This window comes from Candoia aspera, chromosome 2, assembly GCF_035149785.1.
Source record: "Candoia aspera isolate rCanAsp1 chromosome 2, rCanAsp1.hap2, whole genome shotgun sequence".
Classification (NCBI taxonomy): domain Eukaryota; kingdom Metazoa; phylum Chordata; class Lepidosauria; order Squamata; family Boidae; genus Candoia; species Candoia aspera.
Window position 1 is genome coordinate 239,262,998 of NC_086154.1, and position 16,324 is coordinate 239,279,321.

General features: G+C 44.4%; 1 protein-coding gene across 2 annotated transcripts in view; it reads left to right on the forward strand.

The window, feature by feature from the left end:
- Positions 1-810: 810 nt before the first annotated feature.
- The window catches only part of ELOVL7 (ELOVL fatty acid elongase 7), a 60,243-nt gene continuing 44,729 nt past the window's right edge, over positions 811-16,324 (forward strand). For both annotated transcript variants that reach the window (XM_063295624.1, XM_063295626.1), the window contains exon 1: positions 811-960. The gene's annotated coding sequence lies outside the window, so the exon portion shown is untranslated. The remainder of the gene's footprint in view (positions 961-16,324) is intronic.

Consider the following 16,324-nt stretch of genomic DNA (forward strand, 5'->3'; position numbering starts at 1 on the left):
AGTAGAAGATAATACAAGAATGCAAGCATGCACATATGGGGGATATCTTGTCCAAAAGTAACTGGACAGGTAATTGTAATGTTAAATTCTCCTCCCATTATTAGATCATTCCGCTCCCAAAGGAGGAGTCAAGGTGGAATTTTACACCTGAAGGAGGGGAGAATCCCTAAATGGTGATGGGTGTAGATGTAGTGTATAGTTAACATAGATAACACAAATGTATGCATGCCTATGTACCCTATGACAGAAATTGTCCAATAATCATCTTATATTTGTAACTGTATCTTATGGATAATGGTATAAAAAATGCTGTCTACTAACACAAAGGGCTCTCCTCTTCAGAGGAGAGACCCCCTTGTTACCTGAGCGCTCAAATAAAAGGGTTATCCTATTTCTCACTTGGTGTGTTTATTGGGACCCATACCAGGTTGAAAGGACTCCGGTCCTAAGCAGTGATTTGCGGCCCTTCAATTGTTTTAAAAGATTAGCATTGCTTTACGATGTGCGGTATGAGATGGTTTGGAGCAGGCCTCAATTTATTTGGCCGCCGCGTGAACGGTGAGGGGAGAGAAATATGTAAAATCGGTAACTTCAAAAACTTCTACGCCCAAAGCCAGTCCTTCTGCCACCTGCCCAAGAGGCCTGATAGGAGGCTGCAGGTTGCTTGGCGTCCAAGAAGCACGTGCGGAGGCGAGGAAGGGGAAGGTAAGCCGAAAAAAATGACTCACGACTCACCCCGGCCAATCCCAATGGGCGGATTTTGCGAGGCAGCGAAGGGCTGTGCCGGGCTGTGCCACACCGGGAGACCCGCGGCCGCTTCTTTTTCCTCGCGCAGTTGCTCGTGGACGTCTGGTGCGGCGGGCGCGGGAAGGAGGCTGCTTTCCCCCCTCCGGGCGGCGAAGTGAGCGCAGTTGCCTCTCGTTTCGGACCCGAGGTAAGCCCTGCGGAACTTGGTGTGAGGTAGCCTTTTCAGTAGACCGGGCACTTCTAGCTTTGCTCTTCTCGGCACTCAGGGCGAGATGAGGTAGTCGGTTCGCTAGGCGGCTCTCCAATTTCCCAGCTACCTTCGTCTTTGGGATCGCGTCGGTGGGACGGTGCCACAAGCCTCTCGCGGCCCAGCCAGCGAGTAGGATGCTGGATCCATGGGGTAGGTGGCGAGATCCTGGGAGAAGCCAGAAGACAGTGAGAGGCTTGTTGAATTATGGTTTGCTAATTAAGTCACAATTAATTGGATTCTCTTAGCACGCAAAGCCTTAAGTCAACAACCCGGTCTCGGCAGGGTTCAGACAGTGCGTAAAGCCAAATCCAAACAAAGGTTATGGTTTAACCTGCTGTGTAGATCGCTTCAGTGACTTGGGTGGGAGCTGCTTGAGGGAAGTCAGGAGACGAGATGTGCGCGTTGCCCTGTCCCGGAACCGCTTTCGGGGCACCATTAGCAAACCGCCTAAACCAGCTTTCCCGGCGCCGGTGCCTCCAGGTGTGCTCTGCTTCAGCTTTCCTGCTGCTGTTAAAACTGGAGGATGCCGAGAGAAAGATTGCCCTAACGAGTCACTTAGCAGGGGGGAAAGATCTTTTTGGAAAACTCAGGTCCAGGGGGACTGTTGGTCTGGCCACACTGCTGTTGTTGTTGACATGTAAATGATGGAGTCCAGATTGTCCTCATTCTTTCTAGCAGGAGAGTGACACTTTGTCTAGATTCGCACAGCACGCTAGACTAAGCTATGCGGATAGTTTGTGATTCAGCGTGTTGTGGGAACCAGGGTATTACCTCAAGCTGCAATGTGGTTTAGTTGTGCATAGCGTGCAATGTGAATGCAGCAAGTGTGTTTTGTTAACCCGTGTTTAGTAGATTGTGTGTTGGAGAAGCGAATTCACTGCCTCGCGTCTTCTTGGCGTTGGGCATTAAACCATAAAAGCCACCCCGTTGGAGACAGGTGCTTGCTTGATTGTTGGGCTTGTGAAATCGCTTGTGCCGTAGGCGCTTTAAAGTTGTCGTTGCCTGGGACCGGTCACACACGCGCGGCCTGCCCTGACCGGATTAAGAACGCCTCCCGGGGAAGGGCCGCCGCGAGTTCCCGAGCCGACCTACGGAGCAGAAGCCACGTCGCCGCTGTTCCTGCCTGCTAAGGTTTGTTCGCCCCCCCCCGGGGGGGCGCGAGAAGCGGGCAGAACTTGCTTGTTAGGGGAACGGCCCCGTTTGCGGGGAAAGGCGCCCTTTCCTCCTGAAGTTCCACCAGCCCTGCTTCTTCTGGGCCCGTGACCCACCTGGTTTGTTTCGCGCGAACCCCGTGCGCTGCGTGAAGGATGAGTTTAAAGACACGCCTCTGCTACCCTACACTTCCGTAGTCTATTCCCGGGGTAGCCTTTGATCCCAGTCTTGTGCATAGTCACATTCCATACCAGCGTCTTCAGGTTTTACGTTTTGTCAGCCCACCCCCCAGGGCGGGAGAAACATCTTCCAGAAACGTTGGGTAGCCTCCCGTAAGTCCTGTGCTAGATGAATCAAAGGTATGATTCAGTCAAAAGCAGTTTCCTTTTTTCTCGTGGCGGATGAACCAGTGAAGGGGTGTTATTTTCTGCATTGTGCAAAGATTCGGTGTCTGTGATGTTATCTGATAAGAACTGGGTGGCTTATTTCACTCCATATCTGTGGTCATATGGGATTTCTGTGTACTTAGCCAACCAGATATGAGCCAGGTGTCACACTAAAGGTGGACTTCTTTTAATTAAAAATAATGCCATCTTCTGGAATATTAAAGAGTAATTTGTTTTGGTTATTTTTATTCTATGCTTTTGCTGTGAAGTCTAACATGGCTTGCTTTCTGGAAACGAACTTTATTGTATACTATTGCTCTTGTGAATACTTTCAAGTTCAGCTCTTCTGTTAGTTCCCAGATTTTCTCAGAAAGCAATGAAGGGTTAATTTGCTGCACCTTCATGAGACTCCACCCACTGTAAATGGAAGTGTGTATGGGGAGGGATGAAACATCTGGTGTTACCTGTAACTATTTAGTATTAACTGATATGGCCTGACTACTTGAATTACTAGAGAGGAAAACTCATTAATGAAACAGGTTTGAAAAAAATCACCCTAGGATTTATCAAACTAACGGACTGTTTGAAAAGCTCTGTACCTAGCTGAAAGTCTAAATGTAAGAATGAAATTACTTAATTATAAAAATAATAAAATGGCCTAACAAATCTAGTTTGTTCAGCTGCTGCTTTTTGTCTCCTTCAGTAATAATACTTTATTGAATAAAATGCGTAGTATTTTTGAAGCACGACCTGGCAATCTATAGATGAGTTCAGCTAAACTCTCAGAATTACCATGCCTGTGAATTCTGGGAGTTACCGTTCCAAGACATCAGGTTTCCTGTTTTTTCCCAAACTGTTTCTAATCTTATCTTTGTATCTGCTTTTTTTTCTCTCCACAAAAAACTAGTACGGTTTGTAGTTTTGTAATAGCTCTGTTCAAGTTAGGTGTGAAATTAGTATTTGAGGTTAGGCAAGTCCTGGAAATCCATCTCACAGGTGTGTAATAAAAGATAGCATCTGATCACGCAGTATAATTCATTATCCAAAAGGATAATGAACAAAGCCAAGCTCTTTAAGTAAAAATGCATGTATTTTTAAAGATAGGTCCATTATGTGCATCTTATAACTAGACTAAAAAGTGAGAAGCCGCCTTCAGTGTATGTCGCAAGCCACCAAGAGGTGACTGATTTCTCATTTGGGAGGCAAGCAGGGCAAAATAGATGCTTTGCTTTCTGGTCACTAATTACATTAAACTTGTAGTTGAGGGAATGAGGAAGTAAACCTCTGGATTATTGCTACAAGGCTGGAAGTGATACATAAAAATGCCAAAAGTATCACATATCTTTAGCAGCATTACTTGGCTATTCTCATTGTCCTGATAATATTTGCTGTGTAGTGTGAATGCAGCAGTGCTGTAATGTGGCTTGTTTAAGTTTGGCTTAGTGTGTTGTCTGAACTCAACACTTGCAGCATATACAGAAAAAGTTGGTTTAAAAATATCTTAGTGCGATGTGTGTACTGACATATAACGTCAGTATGACATACAGATACTCAGTTCACTTCTTCCAAGAGAAAAGTAGAGATGGGGAAGGTTCCTGCTGAACCTTTGCCTACAGTGTTGTTTCAAAGCCATTTTGGGCATTTTTCTCCTAGTGGTCTGAACTGTATGAACCATTTTATCAGAAAGGAAGGGCTGATATTTTTCTCAGCTAAGTCTGTTTCCATGCCCAAGCACTCTCAGAATAGTATAAATAGTCCACCTTCCCTTAAGCTGTCAGAGCAGAGAGATACAGATGTTATACTGTCATGCCCCAGTTTTACATGACTTCCATCACCACTTCCTTTCCACCCTTAGGAAGGGAGGAAATTTCTTTATTTTTATACAGTGTATATATCCTGTGTGGTGTTTCCACTTAAAGTGACCACAAGGAGGCACCACATTACTAGTTTCATCTTTATTTGGAATCTAAAGACATGGATAGCCAGATGTTATTGTATGGGGTTCAGACCCTCTACTGAGAATTTAACTCACAGACCTTGAACTTTAGATGACCATATACAGTGCAATAGCTTTATGTCAGAGGAAAACTGTAAAATATAAGAGGGTATTTGGAGGAAAAGAATATTTTTACCAGGACACAGCTGTGGGATAATCTACTCAGTACTGCTCACCCACCTCCACTTCAATGGAACCATTTATTAATGGGGAACAGCCATTCGTGGGGATGGCTAGCGCCCTAGGACGATTTTTACTCACCGACTGAAATACAACTTTTAGCCATCAGGATTTTACTGTATTTTATTATATTTTACTCTTATTGTATATTTATTATGATATTTATAGTGATACTGTATTTTAATTCTGTTTTTGTAAACTGCCCAGAGTCCCTCCTTTGGGGGGGGGGGAGATGGGCGGTAATAAAAATTTGATAAATAAATAAATTTATGAGGACTCTCTGGGTACAGTCATTTAACCAGTTATGCATTCATCTAATACTTTTATCATCTAGCCCATATAATGTGGTCCTTTGAGTAAGACTTGATCCTGATGACAATGTGGGCAGATCAGTGCAGTTTTCTTGGCAATATTTTCAAAAGTGGTTTGCCAGCACTGCCTTCTGGGATGTTTTCTGGCTTCCCAGCCTTAGGATTGAGAGACAATGACTGGCCCAAAGTCACCCAGCCATTTTTCATGCCTAAGTGAGGACTAGTCTTCCTGCTCCAGTCCAGCATCTTTAACCACTAGACCAAATTGGCTTTTCCCCATATTATATCATTTTCTTAATAAATAAATCATCTTTAACCAGTACGCTAAATTGGCTTTTCCCCGTATTATATCATTTTCTTAATAAAGGTATCATAAACGACTTTGTTAGAAGCTTTGCTGAGGTCAAGGTACACTATGTCTGTACCATTTCCCCAATCTATGAAGCTAGTGACTCTGTCAGAAAACTGAGATAAGATTAATCTGGCATGACTTGTTTCTGATAAACTCATGCTGGGGTTTAATTGTTGCATTCCCATCCAAGCGCTCACAAATCTATTTAATCAGGTTTAGGTGTCAAGATGACAGTCTTGTAATTTCATGGGTTGCGATCCTTCCCCTTTTTAAAGATAGGAACATTTGCTCTCCTCCAGTCTTCTGGGACTTTACCCATTCTCCAGGAATTCTGAGAGTCAGCAGCACTCCAGTCACCTACGCTGGTTTCTTCAGTAACCTAGCATATAATTTTTTCTTTTTCCATTAGTAGCACAATTACAGCCAGGTAAGGTTTCATACACCTTCTGAAACAAGACAGACACAAAATAAGAGTTAATATATTCTGCTTTTCTACATTACCATTACCATACCGTCCTGTCCTGACAAGCAGGAACCATGCTGAGATGAGGAATAAGTCTCTAGTGTTTTATTACTGCTACAGTAGACAGAAAATCCTACCAAACTGAAGAAGCATGAGAAAACCCATACAGATAAACCCCAAAAGTCAAGGTGGGTCTGTTCTGTCTCTCTTTGAATGACAGCTCAAATTCTCTCTACTATGCATGTGTTTTCCCCCCTGGATAGGGGCCCCCTCCTGCTCACCATCAGTGCTCATGACATATCCCTTTCTCTTCATATCTGTGATGTCCTTGCTTTACCTTTGTTTCTGATGTCTGAAAAAGCATTTTGTTCTTATAATCTCTGTATTTTCTGGTGACTGCCTTATATCCCGTTCTATTATATCCCCTTTCTCTCTCTCTCTCTCTCTCTCTCTCTCTCTCTCTCTCTCTCATACACACACACACACACACACACACATATACACAGTATATCCCTTCTTCTCTTTGGTGTTTTGAGAAAGTTTTTGTGTATCTTCCAAAAACAGAAGATATTTTTCCTTCTCGTACACATTGTTTGCAAGTGTGACATCTATATCTTGTTTTGCAGGATTTCCCATCCTTCCCTGACTTTTTTCTTCCCCCTTCAGGATTTCAAACCATTCAATCATGCCTATCTTCTGTGTCAGTTTATCAAAATCTGATCTTACGGTATCCAGTATATCCAGTCTGTTCTTCCTCCCCTTGATATCATGAATGTCATGCGCTGCCTACTACTGAGTAAAACACAGACACTAATTCAGGGAAGATCAGGTTCTGGTTTATTTCAGCATAGTGCATAGCTAGAAAAAGCTGAGAGTGAAGGGAGCGTGCCGGTACGGGGTTTAAATAGCCCGCGCCGGTCAGCGCCCCCCCCACCTTGGGTTGTGTCATCCCCCCAAGTCCTGTATGCTTCGTTGCCGGTAGGTGAGGGGTCGCGGGGCCCCTGCTGGTGCCCCGGGCTTCGCTCATAATCGTTTTCTTCCTCCGGCCGGTGATTGCTTTCAGCTGGGCGATATCCTTTGCGTTCCTGCTGACAGCTTCAGGTGTGCCTCGTGACTCGCCCTGCCTTTGTCGCTCTTTCTTCTCCCTTTGTGTTCTCTTGATTGGTTTTTCTGGCCGGGGTCGTTCCCTTCTCCTCGGGGTCTGTGTCCGTTGTTGTGCGTCGCTTTGCTTATCTTTAAATCCCTTGCTCTTGTTTCCGTGGTATTGTTATGTGTGCCGTTGTGCTGATGCATTCAGCTCAACAGTGCTCATGACAATGAACTCAGATAAGATGGTCATTTTCTTCATGATTCCAGTCACCCTCAATTCTTCAACTAATTTCTTCCTGTTGGTAAGAGTTAGCTCCACAATAGCAATACATTACAACACTCCCTCCCTCTCTTGTTGAATCTATTAAATTCTGGCCTTCCAGGACTATATTCCAATCATGAGTGCCATGTCTATGGCTCTTTGCCCAGGCCTTTGATTGAAGCGTCCTTTAGACTATGTGGGTTGTTTTCCTTTATTCCCATCCAGTTTCGTCATCCTGCCATCTTTACTCTTCTTTTTTCCTCTTGTTGTTTTTCTTGTTTTTAATGGTTTAAACAATTTTAAACCATGCAGAGTTTCTGGGAATTGGGTGGCTTATTATTATTATTAATAATTATTATTATTTTATGGCAAGGTCAAGATCTCCTTATTTGTTTCTCATATTCTGTGCATTGCGCTAGAAACATCTAAGATTATGAATACAGTAGTAGCTTGACTGTTCTAGTTTCTTGCCAGTCTCTAACTACCCCCTACATCCTTGTGCTTCCCTCTTGTATTGTTGCCCTAATCTATAGTAGTAGATTTGATTTTGGCTTTTGTAACCTTTATGTTTTCTCTAATCAGCTTTATTATTTTATTTATTTATTATTCAAATTTCTAATGAGTTCAGCAAGGCACCTGTTGAACATATCCTTCCCAATCTTTGGGTGATGCGGTTTGTCTGACATACCTAATCCTTTAGGTAGGTATCATATTCCATGGTATAAGCGCTAGTTCTCACATGGTCAAATGTAAACAGCTTGATACTACATCTATCCATTACTAAAACAAAAGACAGAAATTGGGCCTCCACTTAATCCATTGAATCAAATGATTGGAAGAAAGACATGCAAGGCTTTAAGCAGTGATTTCATTATAATGAGGGCTTCTCTTTGATTCACAGCAGTTGCTGGGATACTTTTGTAATTGCTTCATGATTTTTCTACAACAAACTAAATTATCTAACCTTTTGTGTCCTTGGAAATATATTATTCAAGGCTTTTTTTTGTATTGCTAGCTAAAGGAACCCTTCCTGTGGTGGAGGAACACAAACTTTTCTTAACAGCACTATTGATGTACCCAGTTGTTCACTTTCAGAATCTCATTTTTTTCTTATACCATACCCATAAACTGGCAGGACTGAAGAAAGCACTATTTGAGCTCCCATTTCCCACACCATCTTGGGGAGGGGTCCCTAGCCTCTGGAGGTCCATTCAAGATCACTTCTGGCAGTATTGTTGATCCTCATATGAATAATTAGGAAGGGATAGTTATAGCATCACATTCTGCATATAGGAGACAACACATTGGTGCCCTGTTCCATAAAACTGGGATTGATAGGGCTTGTTCAGATGATTCTGGATTATTTGAAGAATGAGAGCCTGATACCTGTTGCTAAGCATCATTGGTAACTACTTCTTGCTTCTTTGAGTCATGTATTTCCACTTGTCATCTTCTGTGGCATTCATTTCCCCTCTCTGCCACTTCAGAGGAGCTTCACCTGTCCTTTCCAGAATGTCTTACTTTCCCTGCTGTCTTCTAGTATAGAAACTCTCTCTCAAGCCCTTTCACCTTCTCCAATAAGGATGCCAGCAGATGTTAAATGGGTTTTCTTCAGGCAGGTCACTGCAGACCTTCATTTGTTGTCCATATTCCTTGAAGTCTTCCCTGTACATTCCTCCATAGAAAACTTCCCTGTTTGTTCCCTGCTCACTGGCTCAGTGGGCTTAGACTTGCTTGTACTTACCTGAGGAGGTACTTTAGTAAAAACCAATAGCTCCAGTGAAAATATGTTTGTTTGTTTGTTTATAACATTTTTATACCACCCTGCCTCTAATGACTCAAGGCAGTTTATATGATGTTGAGAGTAAGGGATTAAAAACACCAAGACTTGAGTTAACATGACTTGCCTATGACAGACTAAAATTGTTATAAATTATAGCACTAATCAGACATCAACACATACAGTGCAATACTTATGTCCCATTTCACAATAATGTTAGTAAGATCCCATATTGTTAGATCTGGGAAGAGAAAAAGGAAGCTGGGACATCTGTCTTAGCAGGACTATGTCTCTAATTTTAAAACAGTAATTCTGTTCCCCCAGATAAAGTGCTTAAATATTGTATTAACGATTATATTGTACAAATAACTTAAAATTAAGAAAGTGCAGAAAAATAAAAAAGAGGAAAAAAGAAAGAAAAAAAAGGTAAAATAGGAAAAGAAACCTCCTCCTTCCAACTTATCATTATCTCTTAAAATACAACCAAACATCTCTTCAATCCATATCTTACCCCAATTTCTACAAACCCATGACTCATCTCATCTCTCCCTATTAAACAGTGCAAGTCCAGTAAGGGTTATCAGAAATAACAGCATAACTATTACAAATTGTATCTATTACATCCAATCTGAATCCCTCCTTTCCATTTAAAGAAATCCCCCTTATTTCCTTTCTTCAAATAATCAAAGTTCAGTCCCACTTAAAAAACAATTAAATATTATCAAAAATAACCATCATCATCCAGTTCTAATAAAGAAGCCATTAAACATCCCCCCAAATAGCAACCCATTATTTTGTTGTTGTTTATTCGTTCTGTCATGAGCACTGATGGTGAGCAGGAGGGGGCCCCTATCCAGGGGGGAAAACGCATGCGTAGTACTGAGGAGTTAAGCAGCCATTCAAAGAGACACAGATCAGACCCGCCTTAACTTTTGGGGTTTATCTGTATGGGTTTTCTCACGCTTCTTCAGTTTGTTAGGATTTTCTGTCTAATGTAGCAGTAATAAAACACCAGAGACCTATTCCTTGTCTCAGCGTGGTTCCTGACTGTTAGGACATCAATCCTAACAAACTCCTACTCCCACTGAAAGAGGGAGGAACAAAAAAAAAAAAAAAGGAAGAGACTTTTGGGAAAACGTCTTCGGAAAACCAGGAAATTCGGCAAGCCATCCAACAACTGGCAGCAGCATTGCAACAACATCAACAAGTAGATCTCCAGATCAATACATTACAAGCAGCCATGCTACAGCAGTTACAACAACCAGCTCCGATTAACCCACAATCGGTGCCAGCAGCAGCAGCAGCAGCTCCGCCAGTAGTCTTGAGATCCCAGGGCAGTCTACCAGAGAAGTTTGGAGGAGAAGCAAGTTGAGAACCTTTCTCACACAGTGCACAATGTTTTTTGACAGCAGACCGGCAGAGTTTCCCACAGACCGAACCAGAGTCACCTTCATTTTAAGTCTGCTAAAGGGCCCAACAGCCAAATGGGCTATTCCCATGGTGGAGAACAATGACCCAATTCTCAATGACTACCAGAATTTTCTGGCAGGGTTCTGAGCACACTTTGATGACCCGATCAGAGAGGTCACTGCCAGCCGGGAAATTCAGAAGCTCAAGCAAGGCAACAAGAGGGTGGGAATTTACATTGCTGATTTCAAGCTGTTAGCAGGAGATCTGGACTGGAATGAGAGTGCCTTGAAAGACCAATTCAAACGGGCTGGATGAAGAAATTAAAAATGAATTAGTGCGCCAGGGAACCCAGCTACCCTAGAAGGTTTATATCAACTGTCTGTGGTCATAGACGCCAGGCTAGAAGAGCTCAGACAGATGCAGCTGGGGAGAAACGGGCCTCAGAGCTCTTCCAGGATTTCCAGCTCTCTCCGCAGCATCTCTTTACTCAGGACCAGAGGAGCCGATGCAGATCAGGGCAAGCAGGAGGCTTATTTCCGAGGCTGAGAGACAGAGAAGGAGAAAGAGAGCCCTCTGTTTCTACTGTGGAGTCCAGGGGCACATGGTGAGAGCTTGCCCAGTGAGAAGCCAAGCAAATTCCATAAGAGCCCAGGGCAAGCAGCAGAACCAAGAGCCACCTTCACCTCGACTTCCAACCAGGGAAACTCCGTCGGTCTCCCTCCACAGAGCTCAGCAGGGAGACCATCAATCAATTAAGAAGGGCTCATTCCGAGGATTCCAGGCAATCCTTTTACTACTTACCAGTCATAATGCACGTAAACCCAGAGCACCAGGTCAAGCTAGAGGCCCTCGTGGATTCCGGAGCTTCCACCAATTTTATTGATGTATGGACTGTACAAGACCTCAACATCCTGACCATAGAATTGCCACGTCCCATAGAAGTTGAGACCATTGACAGCCAGCCCCTCAAGGCAGGGCCGATTAGAAGTTCCACAGAACCTTTGTAACTAACAATGGGAAACCACACTGAGTGGATCCAACTTTATGTTACTGCATCACTTAATGTGCCTATTGTCCTGGGCACACCTTGGCTGAAGATCCACAACCCATTGTTGAACTGGACTATGGGAGCAATCTCCTTCCCAGCTAAGGAATGCCAGCACCACAAGATTCAAGCCGCTCTTCTCTCTCCAGCAACCAACGCAGTCACAGAAGCAGGGGGGGGGTCCAGTTGCCAGCCAAGTATGCAGATTTCGCAGATGTTTTCAGCGAACAAGAGGCCACAGCACTACCCACCCATAGGGACTGTGATTGCACCATTGAGTTGATACCAGGAGCCACGATTCCAGCAAGGAAACAATATCCCATGTCCCGCAAGGAACTAGCCACCTTAAAGGATTACTTGGATTCTAATCTCCAAAAGGGTTTCATCCGACCATCTACTTCCCCAGCATCTGCTCCTATGTTCTTCATACCAAAGAAGCCTGACCCGTTGGCACCAGCAAACCAGGAGGCACCCATGAGAGTGGTGCTTGATTTCAGTTCCCTCAATAAAGTCACGGTCAAGGAAAATTACCCACTGCCCCTAATATCTGATCTGCTGGATCGCTTACAGAAAGCACACATTTTTACTAGGTTGGACCTCAGGAATGCATACAATCTGATCCGGATGAAAGAGGGGCATGAATATCTGACTGCCTTCAATACCAGGTTTGGTAAATTTGAGTACCTTGTTTTGCCCTTTGGCTTGTCTAATGCAGGAGCCATATTTTCCCGATTTATGAATCAAATTTTCTCTGATTTACTAGATAAGTATCTGGTCATTTATCTAGATGACATATTAATATTCTCTGAGGATGCTACAACTCATGTAACCCATGTACGTAATGTCTTACAAAGACTGAGAGAGAACAAGCTGTTCTCCAAGCTAGAGAAGCGTGCCTTTGATTTAACTGAATTACATTTCCTGGGCTATAAAATATCAACAGAAGGCATATCCATGGATCCTTCTAAAGTCCAGGCAATTCTCTCTTGGCAACCCACCCGAAACGTGAAAGAGGTACAAAAATTTCTAGGATTCTGCAATTTTTACAGGAGATTCATAAATAAATTTAGTGACAGGGCTAAACCCCTCACACAGCTTTTGAAGAAAGGATCAAAATTCATTTGGGGGGAGAGGGAGCAAGCAGCCTTCCAAGAATTTAAGCAGCTCTTTGCATCCCAGCCGCTTTTAAAGCACCCTGATCCCACGAAGCAATTCATAATGCATTCAGATGCTTCAGATTTTGCTATAGCAGCTGTTTTATTGCAATATACTAACAAAACAGAGAATACATTGCTCCCTTGTGCATTTTTCTCCCGCACGCTCTCACCAGCAGAGAGAAACTATGATGTTTTTAACAACGAGTTACTGGCAATTAAAGCAGCATTTCAAGAGTGGAGGCACTGGGTAGAAGGTGCAACCTTTCCTGTGAAAGTTTGCACCAATCACAAGAATTTACAGCTTCTACAAAACACCAGATCCCTCACCCCACGCCAAATCAGATGGAGCCAGTTTTTCTCCCATTTCAATTTTGTTATTTCTTATGTTCCCGGGGTGCAGAACTGCTTGGCAGATGCCCTGTCTCGATCCATTCAGGCAACCCCCGCTACTCACCAGGAGGTACAGGCTACTATATTACAACCTCATAACTTTCAGCAGTCTATGAGGGGGAACCAGACAGAGATTTTAGCAGCAGGCAGACAAACAGAGGACCTATTTACAAGAGTCAGAGCTCAGCAGCAACAGGACCCGTATGCCAGGGCCAGGATGGATGACCTCCAGAGGGACTCGCAAGACACTGCCCCCCCATTCAATGTGGAGGCAGGAATCCTCTGGCATAGTGGGTGATTATATATTCCTCCTTCATTGAGGGAAGAAGTACTGAGACTTTGCCATGACCACCAAACGGCAGGCCATGGAGGTGTTTTCAAAACTCTCCATAGAGCTCTGAGAGACTACTGGTGGCCTAAGATGACTGCAGACATAAAGGGTTACGTTGCTTCTTGTCATACCTGTAGATGAGCCAAGCTTCTCCCAGGGAAGCCCACAGGACTCTTGCAACCCCTACCCATCCCCAGTAGGCCTTGGGATACAATCTCCATGGATTTCATCACTGATTTACCCCCGGTCCAGAGGCTGACTTCCATACTAGTGGTGGTGGATCTTTTCACTAAAACGGTGCATTTTATTCCTTGCAAGGGCCTCCCATCTGTGCAAGCCACAGCGCAGTTGTTTATGGACCATGTTTTTAGGTATAGAGGCATGATAAATCACTTGGTGAGTGACAGAGGCCCTCAGTTCACTTCCAGGTTCTGGAGGGCCCTTTTCCAGTCATTAGGGGTCCAGATCCACCTATCATCATCGCATCATCCAGCTAGTAACGGGCAAGCTGAGAAAATTAACCAATGGTTACAGCAGTATCTCAGGTGTTACACCACTTATCAGCAAGACAATTGGCCAGCCCTGCTCCCCATGGCAGAATTTACTTATAACAACTCTGTGCAATCCTCTACCAAGATGTCTCCTTCCCAAGCACTCTACAGGGTTAACCCTCAGGTGTTGCCCACCTCCTCCCAGCAGGGAACGGTTCCAGCTGTGGCTGATTTTCTTAAAGAGCAACAAGCAGCACAGGAGTTGTTAAAGGAGCAGCTGAACAGGGCAAAGAGTGCTTACAAGAGAGCTGCAGATGCTCACAGACAAGAGGGGCCAGCGATTGCAGTAGGAGACAAAGTGTGGCTCTCTACCAAGTTTTTGACCTCTACCAGGCCCTCCAAGAAGTTGGACTCTAAGTTTGTGGGCCCTTTCACTGTGGTACAGCAGATAAATCCAGTGGCTTATCGCTTAAAGCTTCCAGCATCCATGAAAATCCATCCAGTCTTTCACAGAGCCTTGCTAGCCAAAGACCCTCCCCCAAGTACCTTACGATCACAAATGCCCCCCCCACCTCCAGTAATTGTGGAGGGGGAGGAGAAATATGAAGTCAAGGAAATTCTGGACTCTAGGAGGGGAAGGGGCATCCAATATTTAATACACTGGAAAGGGTACCCTGAGGAAGAGCGCACGTGGGAAAATGCCAGAGATGTGCATGCACCAGCACTGTTTCAATTATTCCATCAGCTTTTCCCTCACAAACCCAAGCCTCACACTCTACCAGAGATTCCTCACTTGACTGAGCAAGCAGAGGAATCCCAAGCAGAGGAGTTCGTAAGTTGGCAACCTCCACCCCCGCCAGAGGCTCTGAGGCCAGAGAGAGAGGAGGAGGGGGAGCCGCAGTCCTCCACCTCTGGCTTGCATTTCCCAAGGGGGAGGGGGGAAGAATCTTCTAATTATCTAGCTATTTTCCAGCAGCAGCCACCTGGGCCAGAAGCATTATCAGACCTGGAGAGCAGCAGTGATTCGTCCTTGGAGGAGTTTTCCTTTGAAGAATTTCCATTATTGCCTAGTTCCCATGGGAGCTTGGAGGGGGAGATGGACTCTCATGAGACCCTGGAGGGAGGAAGGAACTCTGGAAGGGAGGGGGCTGAAATGGAATGTGAATCTAGAGGGGAAGGTGATGTCATGAGTACTGATGGTGAGCAGGAGGGGGCCCCTATCCAGGGGGGAAAATGCATGCATAGTACTGAGGAGTTAAGCAGCCATTCAAAGAGACACAGATCAGACCCGCCTTGACTTTGGGGTTTATCTGTCTGGGTTTTTCCCACGCTTTTTCAGTTTGTTAGGATTTTCTGTCTAATGTAGCAGTAATAAAACACTAGAGACCTATTCCTTGTCTCAGCGTGGTTCCTGACTGTTAGGACACGTTCAGTCATTTCTGACTCTTCGTGACTTCATGGACCAGCCCACGCCAGAGCTTCCTGTCGGTCGTCAACACCCCCAGCTCCCCCAGGGACGAGTCCGTCACCTCTAGAATATCATCCATCCACCTTGCCCTTGGTCAGCCCCTCTTCCTTTTGCCTTCCACTCTCCCTAGCATCAGCACCTTCTCCAGGGTGTCCTGTCTTCTCATTATGTGGCCAAAGTGTTTCAGTTTTGCCTTTAATATCATTCCCTCAAGTGAGCCATCTGCCTTTATTTCCTGGAGGATGGACTGGTTTGATCTTCTTGCAGTCCAAGGCACTCTCAGAATTTTCCTCCAACACCACAGTTCAAAAGCATCTACCTTCCTTCTCTCAGCCTTCCTTATGGTCCAGCTCTCGCAGCCATATGTTACTACGGGGAACACCATTGCTTTAACTATGCGGGCCTTTGTTGTCAGTGTGATGTCTCTGCTCTTAACTATTTTACGAAATTTGTCATTGCTCTTCTCCCAAGGATTAAGCGTCTTCTGATTTCCTGACTGCAGTCAGCCTTCATCATAAGGCTCCTCAGTTCCTCTTCACTTTCAGCCATAAAAGTGCTATCATCTGCATATCTGAGATTGTTAATGTTTCTTCCAGCGATTTTAACTCCAGCCTTGGATTCCTCAAGCCCAGCATATCGCATGATGTGTTCTGCGTACAAGTTGAATAGGTAGGGTGAGAGTATACAGCCCTGCCATACTCTTTTCCCAATCTGAAACCAGTCCGTTGTTCCGTGGTCTGTTCTTACTGTTGCTACTTGGTCGTTATACAGATTCTTCAGGAGGCAGACAAGATGACCACTAAGAACTTGCCACAATTTATTATGGTCCACACAGTCAAAGGCTTTAGAATAGTCAATAAAACAGAAATAGATGTTTTTCTGAAACTCCCTGGCTTTTTCCATTATCCAGTGGATATTGGCAATTTGGTCCCTAGTTCCTCTGCCTTTTCTAAACCCAGCTTGTACATCTGGCAATTCTCGCTCCATGAATTGCTGAAGGCTACCTTGCAGGATCTTGAGCATTACCTTACTGGCATGTGAAATGAGTGCCACTGTTCGATAGT